Below are 23,646 nucleotides of genomic sequence, written 5' to 3'. Positions count from 1 at the left end.
GTGCAGGAACCCAAGCAACAGAAACCAAGACTACATGGCATCATCGGAGCCCGATTCTCCCATCAAAACAAACATGGAATATCCAAACACACCAGAAAAGCAAGATCTACCTTCAAAATCATATTTGATCATGATGCTGGAGGACTTCAAGAAAGAAGAGAAGAACTCCCTTAGAGAACAAGTAGAAGACTACAGAGAGAAATCGCAAAAATCCCTGAAAGAATTCCAGGAAATCATAAATAAACAAGTAGAAGTCCATAGAGAGGAGTCACAAAAATCCCTGAAAGAATTCCAGGAAAACACAATCAAACAGTTGAAGGAATTTAAAATGGAAATAGAAGCAATCAAGAAAGAACACATGGAAACAACCCTGGATATAGAAAACCAAAAGAAGAGACAAGGAGCTGTAGATACAAGCTTCACCAACAGAATACAAGAGATGGAAGAGAGAATCTCAGGAGCAGAAGATTCCATAGAAATCATTGAGTCAACTGTCAAATATAATGTAAAGCAGAAAAAGCTACTGGTCCAAAACATACAGGAAAGCCAGGACTCAATGAGAAGATCAAACCTAAGGATAATAGGTATAGAAGAGAGTGAAGACTCCCAGCTAAAAGGACCAGTAAATATCTTCAACAAAATCATAGAAGAAAACTTCCCTAACCTAAAAAAAGAGATACCCATAGGCATACAAGAAGCCTACAGAACTCCAAATAGATTGGACCAGAAAAGAAACACCTCCCGTCACATAATAGTCAAAACACCAAACGCACAAAATAAAGAAAGAATATTAAAAGCAGTAAGGGAAAAAGGTCAAGTAACATATAAAGGCAGACCTATCAGAATCACACCAGACTTTTCGCCAGAAACGATGAAGGCCAGAAGATCCTGGACTGATGTCATACAGACCCTAAGAGAACACAAATGCCAGCCCAGGTTAGTGTATCCTGCAAAACTCTCAATTAACATAGATGGAGAAACCAAGATATTCCATGACAAAACCAAATTTACACAATATCTTTCTACAAATCCAGCACTACAAAGGATAAGAAATGGTAAAGCCCAACATAAGGAAGCAAGCTATACCCTAGAAGAAGCAAGAAACTAATCGTCTTGGCAATAAAACAATGAGAAGAAAAGCACACAAACATAACCTCACATCCAAATATGAATATAACAGGAAGCAATAATCACTATTCCTTAATATCGCTCATCATCAATGGCCTCAACTCCCCAATAAAAAGACATAGATTAACAAACTGGATACGCAACGAGGACCCTGCATTCTGCTGCCTACAGGAAACACACCTCAGAGACAAAGACAGACACTACCTCAGAGTGAAAGGCTGGAAAACAATTTTCCAAGCAAATGGTCAGAAGAAGCAAGCTGGAGTAGCCATTCTAATATCAAATAAAATCAATTTCCAACTAAAAGTCATCAAAAAAGATAAGGAAGGACACTTCATATTCATCAAAGGAAAAATCCACCAAGATGAACTCTCAATCCTAAATATCTATGCCCCAAATACAAGGGCACCTACATACGTAAAAGAAACTTTACTAAAGCTAAAAACACACATTGCACCTCACACAGTAAGAGTAGGAGACTTTGACTCCCCACTGTCATCAATGGACAGATCATGGAAACAGAAATTAAACAGAGACGTAGACAGACTAAGAGAAGTCATGAGCCAAATGGACTTAACAGACATTTATAGAACATTCTATCCTAAAGCAAAAGGATATACCTTCTTCTCAGCTCCTCATGGTACTTTCTCCAAAATTGACCATATAATTGGTCAAAAAACGGGCCTGAACAGGTACAGAAATATAGAAATAATCCCATGCATGCTATCAGACCACTATGGCCTAAAACTGGTCTTCAATAACAATAAGGGAAGAATGCCCACATACACGTGGAAATTGAACAATGCTCTACTCAATGATAACCTGGTCAAGGAAGAAATAAAGAAAGAAATTAAAAACCTTTTAGAATTTAATGAAAATGAAGGTACAACATACCCAAACTTATGGGACACAATGAAAGCTGTGCTAAGAGGAAAACCCATAGCGCTGAGTGCCTGCAGAAAGAAACAGGAAAGAGCATATGTCAGCAGCTTGACAGCACACCTGAAAGCTCTAGAACAAAAAGAAGCAAATACACCCAGGAGGAGTAGAAGGCAGGAAATAATCAAACTCAGAGCTGAAATCAACCAAGTAGAAACAAAAAGGAACATAGAAAGAATCAACAGAACCAAAAGTTGGTTCTTTGAGAAAATCAACAAGATAGATAAACCCTTAGCCAGACTAACAAGAGGACACAGAGAGTGTGTCCAAATTAGCAAAATCAGAAATGAAAAGGGAGACATAACTACAGATTTAGAGGCAATTCAAAAAATCATCAGATCTTACTATAAAAGCCTATATTCAACAAAACTTGAAAATCTGCAGGAAATGGACAATTTCCTAGACAGATACCAGGTACCTAAGTTAAATCAGGAACAGATAAACCAGTAAAACAACCCCATAACTCCTAAGGAAATAGAAGCAGTCATTAAAGGTCTCCCAAACAAAAAGAGCCCAGGTCCAGACGGGTTTAGTGCAGAATTCTATCAGACCTTCATAGAAGACCACATACCAATATTATCCAAACTATTCCACAAAATTGAAACAGATGGAGCACTACCGAATACCTTCTACGAAGCCACAATTACTCTTACACCCAAACCACACAAAGACCCAACAAAGAAAATTTCAGACCAATTTCCCTTATGAATATCGACGTGAAAATACTGAATAAAATTCTGGCAAACCGAATCCAAGAGCACATCAAAACAATCATCCACCATGATCAAGTAGGCTTCATCCCAGGCATGCAGGGATGCTTTAATATATGGAAAACCATCAATGTGATCCATTATATAAACAAACTGAAAGAACAGAACCACATGATCATTTCATTAGATGCTGAGAAAGCATTTGACAAAATTCAACACCCCTTCATGATAAAAGTCCTGGAAAGAATAGGAATTCAAGGCCCATACCTAAACATAGTAAAAGCCATATACAGCAAACCAGTTGCTAACATCAAACTAAATGGAGAGAAACTTGAAGCAATTCCACTAAAATCAGGGACTAGACAAGGCTGCCCACTCTCTCCCTACTTATTATATATAGTTCTTGAAGTTCTAGCCAGAGCAATCAGACAACAAAAGGAGGTCAAGGGGATACAGATCGGAAAAGAAGAAGTCAAAATATCACTATTTGCAGATGATATCATAGTATATTTAAGTGATCCCAAAAGTTCCACCAGAGAACTACTAAAGCTGATAAACAACTTCAGCAAAGTGGCTGCGTATAAAATTAACTCAAATAAATCAGTAGCCTTCCTCTACACAAAAGAGAAACAAGCCGAGAAAGAAATTAGGGAAATGACACCCTTCATAATAGACCCAAATAATATAAAGTACCTCGGTGTGACTTTAACCAAGCAAGTAAAAGATTTGTACAATAAGAACTTCAAGACACTGAAGAAAGAAATTGAAGAAGACCTCAGAAGATGGAAAGATCTCCCATGCTCATGGATTGGCAGGATTAATATAGTAAAAATGGCCATTTTACCAAAAGCGATCTACAGATTCAATGCAATCCCCATCAAAATACCAATCCAATTCTTCAAAGAGTTAGACAGAACAATTTGCAAATTCATCTGGAATAACAAAAAACCCAGGATAGTTAAAACTATCCTCAACAATAAAAGGACTTCAGGGGGAATCACTATCCCTGAACTCAAGCAGTATTACAGAGCAATAGTGGTACAAACTGCATGGTATTGGTACAGAGACAGACAGATAGACCAATGGAATAGAATTGAAGACCCAGAAATGAACCCACACAGCTATGGGCACTTGATTTTTGACAAAGGAGCCAAAACCACCCAATGGAAAAAAGATAGCATTTTCAGCAAATGGTGCTGGTTCAACTGGAGGGCAACATGTAGAAGAATGCAGATTGATCCATCCTTATCACCCTGTACAAAGCTTAAGTCCAAGTGGATCAAGGACCTCCACATCAAACCAGATTCACTCAAACTGATAGAAGAAAAAGTAGGGAAGCGTCTGGAACACATGGGCACTGTAAAAAATTTCCTGAACAAAACACCAATGGCTTATGCTGTAAGATCAAGAATCGACAAATGGGATCTCATAAAACTGCAAAGCTTCCGTAAGGCAAAAGTCACTGTGGTTAGGACAAAACGGCAACCAACAGATTGGGAAAAGATCTTTAAAAATCCTACAACAGATAGAGGCCTTATATCCAAAATATACAAAGAACTCAAGAAGTTAGACCGCAGGGAGACAAATAACCCCATTAAAAATGGGGTTCAGAGCTAAACAAACAATTCACAGCTGAGGAATGCGGAATGGCTGAGAAACACGTAAAGAAATGTTCAACATCTTTAGTCATAAGGGAATTGCAAATCAAAACAACCCTGAGATTTCACCTCACACCAGTGCGATTGGCTAAGATCAAAAACTCAGGTGACAGCAGATGCTGGCGAGGATGTGGAGAAAGAGGAACACTCCTCCATTGTTGGTGGGATTGCAGACTGGTAAAACCATTCTGGAAATCAGTCTGGAGGTTCCTCAGAAAATTGGACATTGAACTGCCTGAGGATCCAGCTATACCTCTCTTGGGCATATACCCAAAAGATGCCCCAACATATAAAAAAGACACATGCTCCACTATGTTCATCGCAGCCTTATTTATAATAGCCAGAAGCTGGAAAGAACCCAGATGCCCTTCAACAGAGGAATGGATACAGAAAATTTGGTACATCTACACAATGGAATATTACTCAGCTATCAAAAACAATGACTTTATGAAATTCGTAGGCAAATGGTTGGAACTGGAAAATATCATCCTGAGTGAGCTAACCCAATCACAGAAAGACATACATGGTATGCACTCATTGATAAGTGGATATTAGCCCAAATGCTTGAATTACCCTAGATGCCTAGAACAAATGAAACTCAAGACGGATGATCAAAATGTGAATGCTTCACTCCTTCTTTAAAAGGGGAACAAGAATACCCTTGGCAGGGAAGAGAGAGGCAAAGATTAAAACAGAGACTGAAGGAACACCCATTCAGAGCCTGCCCCACATGTGGCCCATACATATACAGCCACCCAATTAGACAAAATGGATGAAGCAAAGAAGTGCAGACCGACAGGAGCCGGATGTAGATCTCTCCTGAGAGACACAGCCAGAATACAGCAAATACAGAGGCGAATGCCAGCAGCAAACCACTGAACTGAGAATAGGACCCCCGTTGAAGGAATCAGAGAAAGAACTGGAAGAGCTTGAAGGGGCTCGAGACCCCATATGTACAACAATGCCAAGCAACCAGAGCTTCCAGGGACTAAGCCACTACCTAAAGACTATACATGGACCTACCCTGGACTCTGACCTCATAGGAAGCAATGAATATCCTAGTAAGAGCACCAGTGGAAGGAGAAGCCCTGGGTCCTGCTAAGACTGAACCCCCAGTGAACTAGACTGTTGGGGGGAGGGCGGCAATGGGGGGAGGGTGAAGAGGGGGACACCCATAAGGAAGGGGAGGGGGAAGGGGGATGTTTGCCTGGAAACCGGGAAAGGGAATAACACTCGAAATGTATATAAGAAATACTCAAGTTAATAAAAAAAAAAGAAAAAAATCATTGACTTCATGAAATTTGCAAGCAAATGGATGGAATTAGCAAATATTATCCTAAGTGAGGTAACCCCAGCACAAAAGAGGAGACATTGTGTGCACTCAGTGATAAGTGGATATTAGCCCAAAAGCTCGGAATACCCTTGATACAATTTACAGACCACACGAATCTCAAGAAGGAAGACCAAAGTGTGGACACTTCAGTCCTTCTTAGAAGGGGGAATCAAATATTCATAGCAGGAAGTACAGAGACAACATTTTGGAGCAGAGACGGAAGGAATTGCCACTCAAAGCCTGCCCCACCTGGGAATCTTGCCCACATACATACACCCAACAAACCCAGACAATATTGCTGATGCCAAGAAGTACATGCTGACAGGAGCCTGATATAGCTGTCTCCTGAGAGGCTCTGCCAGAGCATGACAAATACAGAGGTGAATGTTCACAGCCAACCATTTAACCGAAAACAAGGTCCCCATTAGAGGGGTTGGAGAAAGGATTGAAGGAGCTGAAAGGGTTTGCAACCCCATAAGAACAACAATTTCAACCAACCACAGCTCCCAGGGACGAAACCACTATTCAAACACTACACATGGACAGACCCATAGCTCCAGCTGCATATGTAGCAGAGGATGGCCTTGTTGGGCACAAATGGGGGGAGAATACCTTGATCCTTTCAAGGCTCAACTCCCCAGTGTAGGGAAATGTCAGGGCAGGAAGGTGGGAAGGGGTGGGTGCATGGGTAGGGTACACCCTCATAGAAGAGGTGGGAAGGGGGAAGGAATAGGGAATGTATGGACAGGAAACCAGGGATAACATTTGAAATATAAATTATAAAAATCCAATTTGAAAAACAAATATGATTTGGTACAATTATCTTCTTCAAACTGTCCCCACAGAGCTTCAGAGTATAAGGGGCAGGGGCATATCTAACCTTTTTTTCATACACCCAACAGAAATTATTAGATAACAGCAATTTGGAGAATCATGTTTCAAATTCTTAGGCAAGAGTAACTAATAATGCTCTTACATTAACTCATCTGTGGAACCCTTTTTGTATAGGTATAGGAATGCTATTCTAAGAAGACATCTATGGGATGAGGAGTCAGAATTATAACCCAAGTCATTCATTAAACACTTGCAGAAGCTACCCCTTCTGAAACATTACCAGCCACTATTCTTGTATTTTAAAGGTTTGCCCATTAGGTCATTAAGTGCTTTGAGCTCCATTTTCCTTCTCTATAAAAACAGTATGATACTGGACTACTGAGCCGCTATAGTCGTGCAGCATGAATAATGTAGTAAAAGTAATAATGATCATATAATGGTCATATTTTATATGGTAGTTACTTACCATGATGTAATTAATGCATTGCATCTTCATTATTTAGTATGGGCCGCCTGCCTTATTTCGTACAGACAGCTGTTTACTCGGGCACCCAGATGCTACCAGTTTCATGTCTGCCATAGTTGAAGACAGAAGAAAAGAAGCCATTCCCTTAATATGTTCTTAGGGATTTCTCTTCATACTGAAGTATGTTTCTCAAGACTTGAGATTTAAAATAGGACTGGACACGGTTTCTATAATAATCAGTTCACTAGACAGTGATTGACAAAATCCTTACCCTGCATGTTATAAACCAAACATACATTCACATCACTCATAGTAAACCATGATTCCTTTTTTAAAAGAAGGAGATACTTGGCTTTGAAGAACAACCTCCCGGTAGTCTCAGAAATAGGAGAGGCAAACTGATATTGCCAACTTTGTGGGTTTATTATTATTTTTTTGAAGTCTTGAAAGTGCCTTTATAAGAGATGAGGAGAAAGGACTTGACTTGAGATCCAAGTCTGGCCCATTACCATCACTCCTCACAACCTTATTATCTTGAATTCACTGGTATTGTGGGGTGAAAAATTCAAAGGGAAAGGAAAATATTACAGACATGGAAGCTCTAAGAAATTTGCGTAAAGGAAGCACTGTGCCTCTTGGAAACTGCACCCTGAAGATTTCAAGGATTCGGAGAGCACCCTTTGTTCCCATATCCAGGAGAGGCTCTGTTTCTGACAGGCACTCCATCATCCCTGCTGAGGAGGCACTCACTCACCCCTCCTTTGAAAATAGTAAACTGCTACATGGATAGACTCCAATCTACCCAGCCCGGGCTTTCCTGATTATTCCCACTCTTGTGTGTAATTGCTTGAGTAAGCTGACCTGCCAACAGAATAGGCCTGCTGAGATTATGGTGTAGAAAAAAAAATGGGTGTTTGCTTCGGCGCTTCCTTTATGTTTCCATTTTTGATTAAGTTCTGGCAATGGGTACCAGAAAGGATGCTGTTTCCCTGGCAGCAAATCTGTACAGCGCTTGCTAATGAGACCACCTCAGTGAGTTTTCTTTCTGGGGAGATGAGTGGGAATGGGCAAGTCTTGCACTCAAGTGAAACAGTTGCCCAAGTCTGTCTGCTTAGCTCTCCATTGGAGAGAATTGTGGAATAATTCTCCTCTGCCAACAAGACCTTCAAAAGTAAGGAAGATCACAGTTGGGAGAAAAAAGATCCAGAGATTTATTGAGCTGGGGGTGGGACACTAATAACTGGATGAGCCCAGTAGAGCTATTTGAACCCAAGAGGAATAGCCAAACACTGGTTAAAATTTGAAAGTACTGTTTTAGATAGGAGGAAAGAGCATACTCAACAAAGAACTAATGAGTTATACCTCCAAATAATTAGTAGTAATAACACAGAATAAAGGGTTGGGAATTACTAAGAAGTAAAATTATGTGTGTAATGCAAACAAACCAGAATGAAACAAAGTGATTGGACTTAACATGAAGAAACTGCCAGTCTCACAGTAGGCATCCCCAGCTGGCCCAGAATGTACTGTGTAAATCAGATAGACTTGGGCATGTAGTGATTCCCCTGTCTCTGTTTTTCTAGTATAGGACTACACACACACACACACACACACACACACACACACACACACACACACTCCAGAGGTGTGGTTGTTAATCTACACCGATGGGTTGGTATGCCTGGAAAGAATTAACTAAATGGGGAAAATAGACCCAGAATTTGGGCAGACCTACCCAAGATGGCCTAAAAAAGAGAAAAGCCCCTGGCATCTCCTCTCTGTCCACCACGATGTCAGCTGCAACTTACCACCAAGCTCCTATCTGCCAAACTGTAACAACATTATGAAACTATGAGCAAAATTTTATATCTTTGGTGGTTTTTCTCAGGAGTTGGCCTCAATGGCTAAAGATCTGATACAAGATATAAATTCTTGATTAACTTTCTAGTCAAGCTGAAAGCTGAGCAAACTTCAAGCTTATCAAAGGTTCCTTATTTAATTCAGATGTCCCTGCTTGTGGAGACTGGAAATCATGAGGGTTGGGGGACTTGGCTTAGGAGAGCTGCACATCTCAAGCCATGCCCACTGCCAGACCATTATGCTTCGCTAAATAAGAGCGAGGAGTGTTCATGCCCAGTATGAACACAGATATTTCATCTGAAATTTTCATGCCCAGTATGTTTTGCTCATAAAATTTTTTTCTCACTGTTTTCGAAAGGCTGTGTTTATTTAAAGACATTTTTAATCTGTCTGGGCGTGATACTTTTCCATGTAGCTCAGACAATTTTTTTCTTAAGAAATAAATGCTGATCAAGTGATGTCATTGCTTGTCAGAACTGAAAATTACAAATCTAAAGAAAATATCCGGATCCTATCAAAAAGCAAGAATTCACTTAGAGATGTCCAATTGCATCTACCCCAAGTTATGTGCATAGCAAATATGACAGTTTTTCCTTCCCCCTTTCTCATGATGTCAGATAAAAATGAGAGTGCAGTGCCGAGGCAGAAGTCATCCTTTCTTTATATACTCTTCATTCTACCATAAATGTACCTACAAGTGCTTGGGCTTCCTTAGTAATAACCACTACCAGGATCTGGCGAGATTGTTCAATTGTTTCAAGTTCTAGCTACTCTTTCAAAGAACCTGATTGGATTCCCAGGGCCCACACAGCAGCTCACACCCATCTATAATTCTAGTCCATACTTCTATCTATAACTTCAGGCCTAGGTAATCCAATATCCTCTTCAACCTTCTATGGGCATTAGCCAAGAATATGGCATACAAACATACATGCAGGTAAAATAGTCACACATAAAATAAATATTTTCATTTCAAAAACTGAACATGAAATACTTAAAATTCAACTTCTAATACTATGTATCTCACTGGTTCTGGTCACCGTGGGTAATACAATTGACTTTTCTGTGCCTCAGTGTGGGAACTATGATTTGGCTGGTATACGGTGAATAGAATAAAGAACTTTTCCAATAAATTAGCAAAAGAATCAATGGCTAACTGTCATCTATGGTATTAACAGAAATGATGATAAGGAGGAAAAAGATTAATGGAGTGTTGCCTCATCCTCTACCTTGAATTGCTTCACGAGTCATTAAAGTGAATCTTGGACTTAGGTTGGAGAGGCTAGTTATCTCTCTACCATTTCAAACTAGGATTAGGAATATCAAAGTTGAAGTTTTGGCTTTTGTGGTCCAACTGGACCCCTCAGTGGGAACTTTCAGTAAACTCCTGTGAGCTTCAGCAGAGGGCCAATGACTGTGTTCTGTTCTTACTTCTGCCAAAGACTTGCCAGGGATGCAGATGGTATCTAGGATAAAACAGAAGCTGCCTCTGTTTACTACATCTCCTTCTAATGGATTCAACTGTTGTCCATTGTAAGCATGGGCTTCGGATCTTGATTTGGTTTTCCTTCAGCCACCTATGTTAACACCTGGAAACACTCACAGATCCATATACCATCACTGTTCTATGTTCTTCAATTCTCACCACTCCATTCATTGAAGCATTTCCACATCAGATCTCAAGATATGAAAGCATAGATCGAGAGACCTTAAACCAAGAAGTACTCTGCTTCTGCCAGCAAGGTACGGACTTACACTAATGGCCTCTATTAGAAAAATTCAATCAGATTTTCATAGTTTGAGGTTGAAATTTTTGAATTATTCATTTTAAAACATGATATCTTCACTCATTCAGTAAACCAGTATTTACTCTATGCCTACGATCTAGTTTTTAACACATTGACTACAACATTATTTATGCCCTGCTGCTATTGGTTACAGATTGATTCAACAAGCCCATTCGTCTGTTAGAAAAAGCTAATTACTTGTGAAAAGAACTTTCTTCTAGATGCAAAAAGACTTAATTTAAATATTGAGTCTTTTTTTTAGGGTCCTTCATCAAATTATCCAACATCTGTAATCTATGTTTGCTTTATTAATAAAAACTGAAAAAATTGTGTTTGCTTCATGTGGTGGTGATGATGATAGCGGTGATGATAAGGAAAGGAGGAGGGTGAGGAGGAGGACTATGGTACAATAGTATGATTCACTTCTAGTGGTGTTGTCGAACATTTATAGTAGGTTGCTATGTATCATAACATCACTGGTGAGAACTTGAATTAGCCTTGCAACTTCCTGGGTCTCATGTGCCTGCTGAGTTGCAGTCACCTCTAAGCCTAAACATAACAGAGCTAATGTCTGCAAAGCTGTCTTCATCCAGTTTTCCATGTACAGTGTGGGTGTGTGTTTAAATCCCTCTCTGAATGAGAGATCTTTACTTTGGACCTCTGACAAGTGTCTAGCACGTTTTAACTTTGTCCACCTAAAAAGCATACCTTAGAGTTTAGGTTAAGTTAGGACATTGATCTTAGATCCACTCAGTGCTTAGAACTCTTGACCCCAGTGACATCAAACCCTTGAAGTGGTTGGTTGCCATGCCTGAAAAACAGAACAAACTAACTTATCCACACTGAAAGTGTTAGTTCATTTTTGTCAACTCGAAACGAACTGGAGTTTCCTGATGAGGAATCTCAGTTGTGAAGTGGCCTCCATCAAATTAGCCTGTCATCAAGTCTGTAGAGTATTTTCTTTATTGATGATTGATGTGGGAATACCTAATCCACTGTAACTGGTGCCTCCCCTGAACAGATGTTCTTGTGTTGAATAAAAAAGGCTGATTAAACCATAGGCAGGAAGTCAGTAAGCATCATTTTACCATGGCCTCAGCATCAGTTCATGCTTCAAGGTTCTTTCCTGATGGAGCTGCTGCCTTGACTCCATTTGATGATTGGCTGTACCCTACTAAGCAAAGAAAGTTTATGCTCCACAGGTTGTTTTGGCTTACGTGTTTATCAGTGCAATTGAAACAAATAAGGAAAGTCTGGTGATAGTAGACTCACTTCAGTACCTGTCCCCCTTTCCAAAGAAAAGCAAGCATATCCAGGTTTCATTTTAAATATTAAATAAGGCACTGCACCTGAAGGGTTTCTCCACAGTAATTGTAAGACTTGGTAAATGACAGTTCTTAATATGTGGGTTGTCATGATTCCTTTCTACATCTCTACATTCTGTCCCCCTCTCTCATCCCCTTTGCACTCTTCATGCAGTGATAAAAACCAGCCTCATCTGGTTGAATTTATTAGTAGGTATAGCTCTCATTTTCTACCCCTACCTAGAGCAGGGGTATCTTAGCACCACAGCCCTATTACACTGAACATAATATATATGCCTTTAGTAGCCTCTGTGATGATTTATCTTACCTTTTCTTTGTTGTAATGTAAGACTCATTGAACCACACCGGTCACTTCCTACTCCAGGAAATGTTTTTCTATAAATTTAAATTTTTCCTAGAATCTAGCAGGTATCAACATTTTAATATTTTATATACTCCAACCATAACTTGAGGACAAGAGATTTGTTTACATAGCAAATGAGCTACTGGGAATTCCTTTCAGGAGTTTTCATTCTTTGAATAATTCTAATGATTGCTGAGTTCCTGGGAAAATCTTTTATGAGGATTTGTATTATTTAAACAAGTCTGCCCAATTTGTTGAACACCCAGATATGTTCCAAGCAAACTTGCAGTAAGAAGTCATGAAATGTTGGTGTGAAAAATATGGTTATCACATGGCCTTTGGCAATGAAGCTGGATATTTTTATACTAATAAGCCTTATACAGACCAGAGTATTAGAAGACCAGATTTTTATCAGAAAAAGTAAAAAACAAATGCTGGATCTTCTAAATACTAAGCATGTTTGTGGTATTGACCCATACAGTAAGGGGAGAGATATACCCATAACTTTCGCACCCATAGCATATACTCCCTGAAAACAAGTGGGAATTATCCTTTTGCTCTTCCTATTATCAACTCATTGACTTTTAAAAATCGGAATTGAAAATATTTAAGATGATATTTGGATGATCAATCTGAAGAAATGACACAACATTCTATCTGCTTTTGTAAAGACTGATAAATATATAAACCCCTGAGAGAAAAAGCGGAGAGAGAGAGAGAGAGAGAGAGAGAGAGAGAGAGAGAGAGAGAGAGAGAGAATATGAATCATGAGGAAAACATGAAAAGATTTAAGACAGTCTCAGACGCTCTGGAAAGGAAAAACCTCTCTCTGCCATTATCAATGCAATTTGACCAATTCATTATCATTACCAGAACCCTAATCATTCTACCCCATTTGAAAATTATTATTTTGATGTATAGCTCAGATAGATTACATTGTATAGATTGTATTGATAGGTTGTATACCATATATAACTTGTATTAGATCTTGCATTAGAGATATAATTTGTACTTCTGGGAGCTTCCATTTCTGTTTGTCATCTTCCCTTAAGGGTCACATTTCACACTTATGTGAAGGTTTTATAGCAGCACACTGATGCCTACTCTTTCGTTTAGAATTGAAATGTTACCAAGGGTTCTAACTGAGGTTCCTCCTATGAATAGCTAGACTGAATGTAATAACAAACCAAAAGAAATCAGTCATTCTTTAATCTGAAAGTGATGGAAGCTTCTAGTCTTTATATGGCTCTCACTGACTGCCCATTGAATGCCAGTGGTCAAATCTTCTTCCAAAATTGTAACAGTAGAGACTCTAATTCCTCCTGGAGCTGTGTGCTTGAGAAATAATCTTACTCTTATCACTTTGTCTCTCTGAGACTTGCTCCCACTTCTCACAGCTGAATAGTAGTCTCTTTCATGCCACATCATAAGAGTTTGTCATTTTTCCCTGACTCTTAATTTTCCAAATAACAGGTGTTCCTAATCATGATTCTACCTTGGAGGCTGAAAGAGCCATAGAATTTTTCTTTAATAAGATTAGTCTGACAGGGAGACTTTTATACACAATATTTCTAAAACATTAACTAAGAAATAAAAAATTAATATATAAGAACTAAAACAAGAATTTAATAATAGAAAACACTGTTCTAGAAACTCATTTGTTATATATCCCTAGTTTCAAATACTGAAAGTGATTGAAAAGAAAACCTTATAGCAATTGCACAAGTACTTGTTATTATGAGACATTTTCAATCTCTACATGTCAAGAACACTATTTCCACTTATAGTTGTTCTGTTGGTTTTGTTCTATTATATTACATTTTCTTCACTAAGTAACATACTGAATACTGACCAGGAAGTTCACTTCCAAATCCCCCAATGGCTCATGACCTACAGCTGTCTCAAAAAATTCACACTTAAGACAGGTGTAGCAGCAGTTCATGTCTATAACCCAACCCTTGGCATGTGGAAGGAAGAACACCAGGATTACAAGACCATCTTTCACTCAAGACTTGGAGACTTTCCTGGGCTTCATGAAACCAGTCTTAAAAACATTTCAGAAACAAATCTTATTAATATCACATTTTACCTATAAATATATACAATTTTATGTTAGAAGTTTAAGAAAATTTACATTTGAATAGGTAATCTGCAATAGTGAAATGAATTATGAAGCATCCAATATAGAGGAGTTATGAACATTTAGGTGATCAACAAGGCTACATGTCAAGATAAAAGAGAGAAGGAACAAGTGTCAGGACAGAGAGAAGCCCCAGGAGGACAACTACATTACCTCTTCATCAATGAGAGCATGGACAATGACACCTTCAATCAGCAGGACTTTCATAGGCGCTCCATGAAACCTAAAGAATGATTAATGAATATCTTTTTTTTTTTGGTTCTTTTTTTTCGGAGCTGGGGACCGAACCTAGGGCCTTGCGCTTCCTAGGCAAGCGCTCTACCACTGAGCTAAATCCCCAACCCATGAATATCTTTTCTTAAAGACTGGCACTGCAAAAATGTGAAGCCTATTTAATAACTATTCCAATAAAATATCTACTACTAATATTTTAGAAAAGAAGGAAATAGTCTTAAAACATTTGTTATTGTGTAGAAGGCCTCTAACTTGCAGATATCCCTTCTTGTCTTTAACCTCAGAAACTTCTCTCTCCACAAGAGAGAGCCTGTGGACAGAAGCAAGACTTGACTCTTACTAGAGAGGTTATGAGAAATCCATCATTCATCTTCCTAAATGGTCTATTCTGTAATTCTTGGGAAAACCAAGATCCCCCCCTGCCCTCTCCTCTTTTTAGCAGGTCTCCTTTACCCTTTCGTTTTTACACCCAAGACAAGGAGCTCTTCTTGGCCACCTCAGTATTTTGTGTTTTAAGCTTCTCCTTATATCTCAGTCATTTTTTCATTCTTGTATTTCTTCACATATGACTAGTGTTCTTTGTTTCCATGAGTTCCATGATTTTACCTATCCTTGGATTATTAGTTTAGATGATAAAGGCTAATCTATTGTGATTAAATAGATTAAAGTGAAAAAACAGAGGACATGAGATTCTAAGTGCTCTTTTTGATATTTAGATGTTACTCAAAACTTATGGCCCACTTAACCATAGTCAATCACTTATAAAGTGTTATAAAATGACTATTGGGGACAGTTCTGTCTAAATATTCATGTGCAATAAGGACTTTATCTGTTTGACTGCTAAAGGTTTTAAGGAGATTTGGAGAAATGCCATTGTGTCTGCAATTTGAAAGGCAGAGGATATATAAAGCAAGTATCATTAAAAGAAAAAAGATTCACTCCCATTCGAGTTTTAGATTACTTAGAGCCTTATTACAGAGAGAAAATGGGGCGTTTACCCAACCAACCTTCCAATCAATCACTATGCAGATATTATCGATCAATATTTAAAGTTGATATAATATAGACACAAAAATATCAGAAGACCCAATGTCATATTGACAATCTAATTAGACAGGCATTACCCAACTGCAAGATTTCAGTCCCTACAATAATTAAAATGGTCTGATGTGGGAACAGACCTACCTGGGTAAGCTGTTCTCACAAAGACTCCAAGGCGATTTTATGAGAAAAGGTGGTCTTAAATAGGTGATTCTGAGAACAACTGGGTATTAAATGATGCTACCAACTACATAGCTTCCCAAAAGAGATCAAAACACAACATGAGGAATTCAAAGTTATAAAATTGCCACACAATACTAATTACATCTGGAAGTGACCTTATCCAGTGCCATGGGTTCAGACCAGCTCCTTAAGGACTTCTTTCAGTGGCTTTCAGTCAAATCACATCTTGGACCGTTTTCATCATTCGGTTTAATATGTTTTCTATACTCCATTGTAATTTCTTCTTTACATCAAGAGTTATTCAGAGGTAAGCTATTTTATGTTTGAATAAGCTTTCAGGTTACTTTTGTTTGTCATAATTCATCTATTTTTGAGCAGGTTTTTAGGCTAGCATTATATTTCTTATAATTCTAATTATGCTCAATGAACATTCTCTGTGAGAGTTCAGATATGTAAAGTGTGCTGAGAATCACTTAACCACTCACTGTGTGTTCTAGTTCACTAAAGGTTTTGTGAATCCTTGAAAATAATGGTAATCCAGCTACAATGAGAAACAGGGTGGTGCTGGATCAACCTTCCATTAACTCAAGTTTGCCAGGCATGTTCATATCTTCTACATCCTGACCCGTGTGTGTGTGTGTGTGTGTGTGTGTGTGTGTGTGTGTGTGTGTTTGTGTGTGTTTTCTTTCTTCTTGCTTTCATTTATTAAAAGAAAGTTTTACATCATCTTCAAAAGTGTGCACTTGCTTATTTATCTTTGCATAACTACCTATGTGTTCACTATGTCTTATTCATTCTTTTTCTTACATGAACTTTAAACTCAGGACGGTTAGTTAAATGTTACCATTATTGCATGATAGGTTTACTTTCTCTAATCTATTGTTTTGGTGGGCATTTTAATTGCTTCCTATTTTCATTGGAATCGTATTTATAGGATATAATTAAATTATATATCAGATATTTCATATATAGCAGTCATTCACTACACATAGAAGATTAGTTTCAGGACAACTGCAAATATTAAACCTGCAAATCTCTGCACCCATATACTTTAATCACCTCTATATTAGTTATAATAGGTAATGAAACTAAATGCTACACAAGTAGTTGTTATGTTCTTTTGTTTAGTGGTTAAGCATGGGGAGGATAAGCTTGTACACAGTGATCATAAATATCTTCAGAGGGTTTATGTTGCTCTCTCTTTTCCCTCCTACTTAGTTTTCATTTCCTTATATGTACTTAAAATATTTATTGTGTTGTTAATTATATGTTTGTGTGTGGCAGTGCATGCATGTGTGCACTTGAATATGGCTGCAAAGGAGTCTAGGCGAATGAGTTAGATCCTTAGGGGCTAGAGTTATAGAAGTTTGTGAAGTGACCCATGTGAGTGTTGAGAACTGAACTTGGATTCTTTACAAGACCAGCTTTCACAGTCTTATTTTAAAAGTATTTCTGCATAATTATATCTTAAGTGTGTTTGATATTAATGTAATTGCTGATTTACTGTTTTTTTATATTCATGCCTTTTAACTGGAATTATTTTTGACAATCTTGAAATTAACCGAATCAATTTTATTTAATATGTTTCCTAATACAATGGTATGTATCTGTTATCTTGTTCTAGAATGTATCTTTTCTTCTTTTATTACATTAGATTATAATAATATTATATATTATATATAGTCTGTTATATTATAGCAACCAGGGCCAGCTTCACCCTGTTGTCCAGGCAAGGTACAGAACCCAGAATTCTGAGAACATGGCCAGTTCTCCTGCTCTCGTGACTCTAAGCCATGTTCTCCCACTTGCCATGGATGATGAGGATGAGAGAGGAACAGGATCTCTCTCTCTCTCTCTCTCTCTCTCTCTCTCTCTCTCTCTCTCTCTCTCTCCCCCTCTCTCTCTCTCATACATGCCAGGTCATAAAACAGAAGAGGCAGGGCCGATGCCTGTGGGGAAAGCTTACCTGCACTCTTACATCCAGGGCCAGCTCTGCTCTCCTGCGTTTCAGCAGAAGAGGAGCAAGGGGAGCTGTCCTGCTCTCATGCCCCGAAGGAATTACTCTCCTACCTGGTATAAGTGGCAAAGGGTGAGGGACAAGGGTCAGGGAGGGCATCTCTCTCTTGCTCATACTGCCATACTTCAGATAATTTGTGGGGCCAGCTCTCCCGTGATCACATCTTTGCGTCCAACTCACCCACACCACTGTCAGCTGTCCAGGTGAGGTGCAGGAACTGTACACCAGAATGCTGCAGCATGTGAAAGGCAGGGCTAGCTCTCCCTACTCTAATTACTTTGTGGCCAGCTCTCTTGCCAACCTTAGGTGGCAAGGGGTGAGGGGAGGAGCTTTCCCTTGCCTGTGTCACAGTGTGGCAGACTGGTGGTGGGACAAGCTCTGCCATGCTCACACCCCCCAGGGCCAACTCATCAATGCCCCAGATGCCAGGGTCAGTTTTACTGTGTTACCCAGGTAAGGTGTAAGATCTGCTCTCGAGGCTGCTCTCATTGCTGATAAGGGGCAGGGACTTCATAAAATTCTTAGGCAAATGGATGGAACTAGAAATTATCCTCAGTGAGGTAAACGAATCACAAAAGACCACACATGATATACACTCACTGATAAGTCAATATCAGCCCACAAGCTCAGAATATCCAAGATACAATTCACAGACCACATGAAGCTCAAGAAGAAGAAAGACCAAAGTCTGGATGCTTCAGTCCTTCTTAGAATGGGGAAACAAAATACTCACAGGAAGAAATATGGAGACAAAGTATGGAGCAGAGACTGAAGGAAAGACCAACCAGAGACTGCCATTTATGGGGATTCATCCCACAGGCAGTAGCCAAACTCAGTCACTAGTGGGGTTGCCAAGAAGTACATGCTTACAGGAGCTTGATATAGATGTTTCCTGAGAAGCTGTGCCAGAGCATGACAAATACAAAAGCAGATGCTTGCAGCCAACCATTGGACTGAGAACAATGTCACCAGTGGAGGAGTTAGAGAAAGAACTGAGATAGCTGAGCAGTTTACAACCCCATAGGAGGAACAACAATATCAACCAACCAAATAGCCCAGAGTTCCCAGGAACTAAACCACAAACCAAAGAGTACACATGGAGGAAGCCATGGCTCCAGCCATACATGTAGCAGAGAATGGACTTGTTGAGTATCAATTAGAGGAAAGATCCTTGGTCCTCTGAAGGCTCTTTTCCCCAGTGTATGGGAATTCCATGGCAGGGAGGCAGGAGCGGGTAGGTGGGTGCATGGGTGGGGAAGCATACTCATGGAGGCAGGAAGTGGGTGATAGGATGGGGGTTTCTGGATGGGAAACCTGGAAGGGGGATAAGATCTGAAATGTAGATGAAAAGTTATCCAATTAAAAAAAATGAAAAAAAAAAAGCGGCAGGGGCAGGTCTCCTTATGACTTCTCTTGCCTGATACAGAGGGTGAGTAATGAGTGCTCTCTCCCTTGTCCATGCTATCTCATGAGAGACCAGTGGTAGTGCCTTCTAATCCATGGTCATATCCTAGAGGCTAGCCTACCCACAACTCCAGCAATGTGCAGGAGCCTGTCTCCTGAATATTTCAGGTAGCTAAGGGCAAGGTCATCTCTCCTGCTTCTCCAAGGATGACCAATCCCTTGCAGCCTAGGTGAGCAGTGGGGCAAGTTCTGCATAGCTCTCCAATATTACCATTTCCCCAGGTAGCAGCCCTGCCCAGGGGCATCTGATTGACTGTGATAATAAACCCTAATGCTGCAGGCCCACAGATCTAGATGTGTTTCCTTGTGGCAGCACAGGCCAGGACCCCACCATGGTCCAAAAAGGCATCACAGAATAATTGTGTCAGTCTGTTTCTCACTACTCTACTGACTTCAATTCTGCTCTTGTTTTTGTGCACACATCCTTCTGTTTCGCTTCCGTTTTTCACCAAGTACTTCTTCCTCTATGTGATGCCCAGGAATCTAGGTGTTTGAGGTCAACTCCAGAGTGGTATGCCACCCTTGTGTATTATGGTGCCAGACAGAGGTCATCTACGGTATGGTTTACTCCCCAAGGTGTGCATGGTGCCAGACTCTTGGGCATCTCAGGGTGGCTTCTTGTCTGGGCCCCATGACTCCAGCTTGGTGTTCATCTCAGACTGTTCCTTACCCCACTAGTTCAAGTGTCTTCTTGTAAGGGTCATCTGTCTTGTCTTGGGAGCCCATTATGGCCTGACTAACACCACATTGGTGATCATCTCAGGTTCCCTTTTTTCAGGAACAATTTGACTACTAATCGTTCAAGTGTTCTTAGGTCAGATCGATGAACATATACATGGCCTATCTCCTCTCTGCCAGCTCCTGACCCACATGTGACACAGTAACCACACCTATAACTCCTCTAGGGGCAATGAACTTTTCATTTTTTAAAGTTTTATGTTTAGTAGCTTCCCTAAGGTACCTTTATGACTGAGTTTCCATCTAGTTAAATATAAATTTTAATTTACTTTTTCTTTTTTAAGGATCTTAATTATATTATTACAATTTACTTGTCACAAACATCACCATGAAGAGAAATGGTGATCTAATTTTATTTTCTTTATAATGTATATATTCATTTATTAGTGAATGAAACTATTATTTAAAACATAGGTTTTAGTTTCAATCTAATTATAATTCAATTTTGCTTAGATTTTTCAAAGGGTTGGCTTCTTCGTTAGAGGTCAGAATAATGACAAGTCCATTTTCCTGGCTCAGCAATATTAAATACATTTAAATTTTTCAGATATTCTTAATATAATATTTGAAATATTTCTCCTGTTTTGGTTTGATTTTCTTTCCACATTTTTTCTTTAAAATACCAAACAAACCAAAGCATGCATGTGCCTGTGTGCATGTATGCACACACACACACATACACACACACAGACACACACACACACACACACACACACACACACACACACCATAGTTAGTTAGTTTTGTATTGTCCACCTACTCCTGAGCATGAGACCTGTCCTGAGGTGTGACTGAAGTGTCACATCAGTGGAGAAACTGGTATAGTTTGCCTTTTTCTTATGCAAGGAAGTTGTTCTAAGAGACAAAGAACATGAAGTTGGGTAGACATGGATGTGATGGTGGTGGAAACTGGGTCCTTGGAAACTGGGAGGACTTGGGAGAAGAGAAAATATGATTAAAATACATTTTAAGAAAAATGTATATCCAACAAATGAAAAAATATTAAACATTTTTGAAGCTTTTATCTCTTTATATCTCTTTTCACTTTGGTGCATTTATTTTATTTTTACTTCGTTAGATTTAAATTTTTCTAAAGGCATCATTTGTTATTTTTACTTCTACATTTACTCTGTCTATTAAAAATTAACAACTACTTTCATTTTGAATTTTGATTACTTTAAATAAGAAATAATTCTGATCCAAGGTTTTGCCTTTTATTAAAACATTTTTTCTTATTTTAATAAGCACTATTGGAGTTGTGCAGCATACAGTGCTTACATGTATAAAGTTAAAATTAAAATATCTAAGGCTTGTATTAATTAAAGGATTATTTGGGATCATGATCTGGTGGATCCTGGCCTGTAACTGATTGGCTGTGGGACTTGAGGCTTTGGTTGGCTCACACATGATGGCCAGTATCCTGTAGAATAGGAACAATGCTCACTTCATGGCCAGAGAGCAAGAGACGCAGAGGATGGGTAGTGTCTACCTTTCCTTAAAATCACACCAACTTCCAAGATATGCCCTCAGTTACATCAAACAGTGCAAATCTTGGGCCACCACATTTTACATAAGCCTTTGCAGAACATGTAAGAACAAAAATATAGAACACACCATTATTTATGATAAAAAGGAAGATATCAAATGGACAATTATGATATAACGACAAAAGACAATAGTCGGAGTATAAAGCTTCACTTAGATTTAATATCTTTATGACTCAAAACAAATATTTCCAGTGTTGCTCAATCTGATGGCCTGATATCGTGAGGATGTTCTCCCTTTATCTAATCCATGTTTAATATAATTAATGTAAAATTTCAGCAGGGCTTGAGAAAAAATTTTCCAGATGACTAAATATTATTTAAAGGTAAATAATTCCACAGAAAGACTCACTTGATGGATGAAGAAAGACAAAACAAGAGGGATATGTCAACTAGAGTCATCTGAATATGCTTTCCAGAAGGAAAACCCTGAAGGACAATTGACACAGACATTTTATGTCAGTTTATCTTGGTGGCACTGAGTGTAAGTGCATTTTAAATTTCTGAGAGATGATTAAGGGAGAGATTAATTACAATTAATACAAAAGAAGGATAATTAGGAAAAAATATACACAATTGTTTACTGACAAATGAAGAATTGGCACTCAGGAAATGCAGTCACATCATGTGTTCATGTACACTACGTGTGAGTGTTAGTAAGATGGTGCTGCAAATAGTATATCTGTGTCACAGAGTAGGGAGCTAGCAGAAAGGTATTGTAAAAGGTAAGCATCTATCTATCTATCTATCTATCTATCTATCTATCTATTTATAAATTTCATCATTGAACAGTAGAGAAGTAACTAACATAAAATAGAATAGAGACTGGGAGGTGTGAGTGAGAAAATGAGACAGCGTGTGGGTGCACAGGGACTTGTTTCTTGTACTCTTGTACTTAACATAGTTTTAAAATGGCATTCAAATGTTTTACTTTTTCTGAAAGTATTAAGTCCTAGAAAATGGTGGGGTCTGCTTGCTGAGTCTGAAGGATCTGTAATCCTGTATGAAGTTTCTTTAACATTCTTAACTAGAGTCATGCATGTGGCTGCATGTATCATAAGGAAGAAGCAGTAGAAGAACTAATTACTTCCAAGGAGTAAAGGAGAACTGGGTTGTAATCTTAGGAAAGCACTTGCCCTGACAACACCAGAGAGGCCAAAAGATGGGAAGCTTGTTGCCCCATGGACAAGAAAGTCTGTATTTTTCTCGTGGATATATGGACCCTATCCTCTGTTCTCTTCATGAAACACTCAGCAAATCTCCCACATTCATTTTCTTCAGAAAATTTACCTCAAGGAAGACAACGAGAGAGAAGGCTGCAGTTTAGAAATAACCACAAATGTTGGGAAGGGGGACACATTATTTTCATTAACACACCGAATGTCCCCATCTTTATACCAATATAAAGCACAAACTTGCATGTGAGATTCAAGGAAACAGAACCATTGGTTCATAGGAAGCAGCCTACCTCTGTTTACCCTGATTTTTTACAAACCAATATTCACTCTAAAATCTTCACTATTTCCTTAAATATTAGCTGTATGATGGGTGACTGCCTCTGCTTTCTCTCAAGTTTCACAGTCCTCCTCCCAATTGGCTGGTTTTGCTGATCCCTTCAGCCCTAGGGATGGATAGTCACCCTGGAACTGGAGCTTCATCTGCCCCCACAGTAGACTGAGAATTTTGGTAGATTAAGTGGAGTTGAGAATTGAGTTGAGGAGATAAAGGATCCAGTGATGTCAAGGACTCTGCTCTGTTCCGAGTTCAGGGTCACCTCAGACTGAGGAAGAATGGGATCACTTGAAACTCTCTCTTGGAAGCCACATAAACCGAACACCGGATTGTAGGTGAGTTTTCTGCCCACTTGCTGCCTTATCCAGCTTGTCTGACGCTACTGTGAAT

The 23,646-nt window shown here is 39.0% G+C and overlaps 1 non-coding gene across 1 annotated transcript; it reads right to left on the bottom strand.

The window, feature by feature from the left end:
* Positions 1–20,242: 20,242 nt before the first annotated feature.
* LOC120098383 (small nucleolar RNA SNORA17) lies at positions 20,243–20,374 on the bottom strand. The gene has a single exon (XR_005496567.1). It is a non-coding gene; the product is annotated as a small nucleolar RNA SNORA17 (small nucleolar RNA).
* Between the last annotated feature and the right edge of the window lie 3,272 nt (positions 20,375–23,646).

Source organism: Rattus norvegicus, chromosome 18 (genome assembly GCF_036323735.1).
Source record: "Rattus norvegicus strain BN/NHsdMcwi chromosome 18, GRCr8, whole genome shotgun sequence".
Taxonomy (NCBI): Eukaryota; Metazoa; Chordata; class Mammalia; order Rodentia; family Muridae; genus Rattus; species Rattus norvegicus.
Note: the sequence above shows the minus strand (reverse complement) of the source record. Positions and strands in the feature narration are given on the sequence as shown.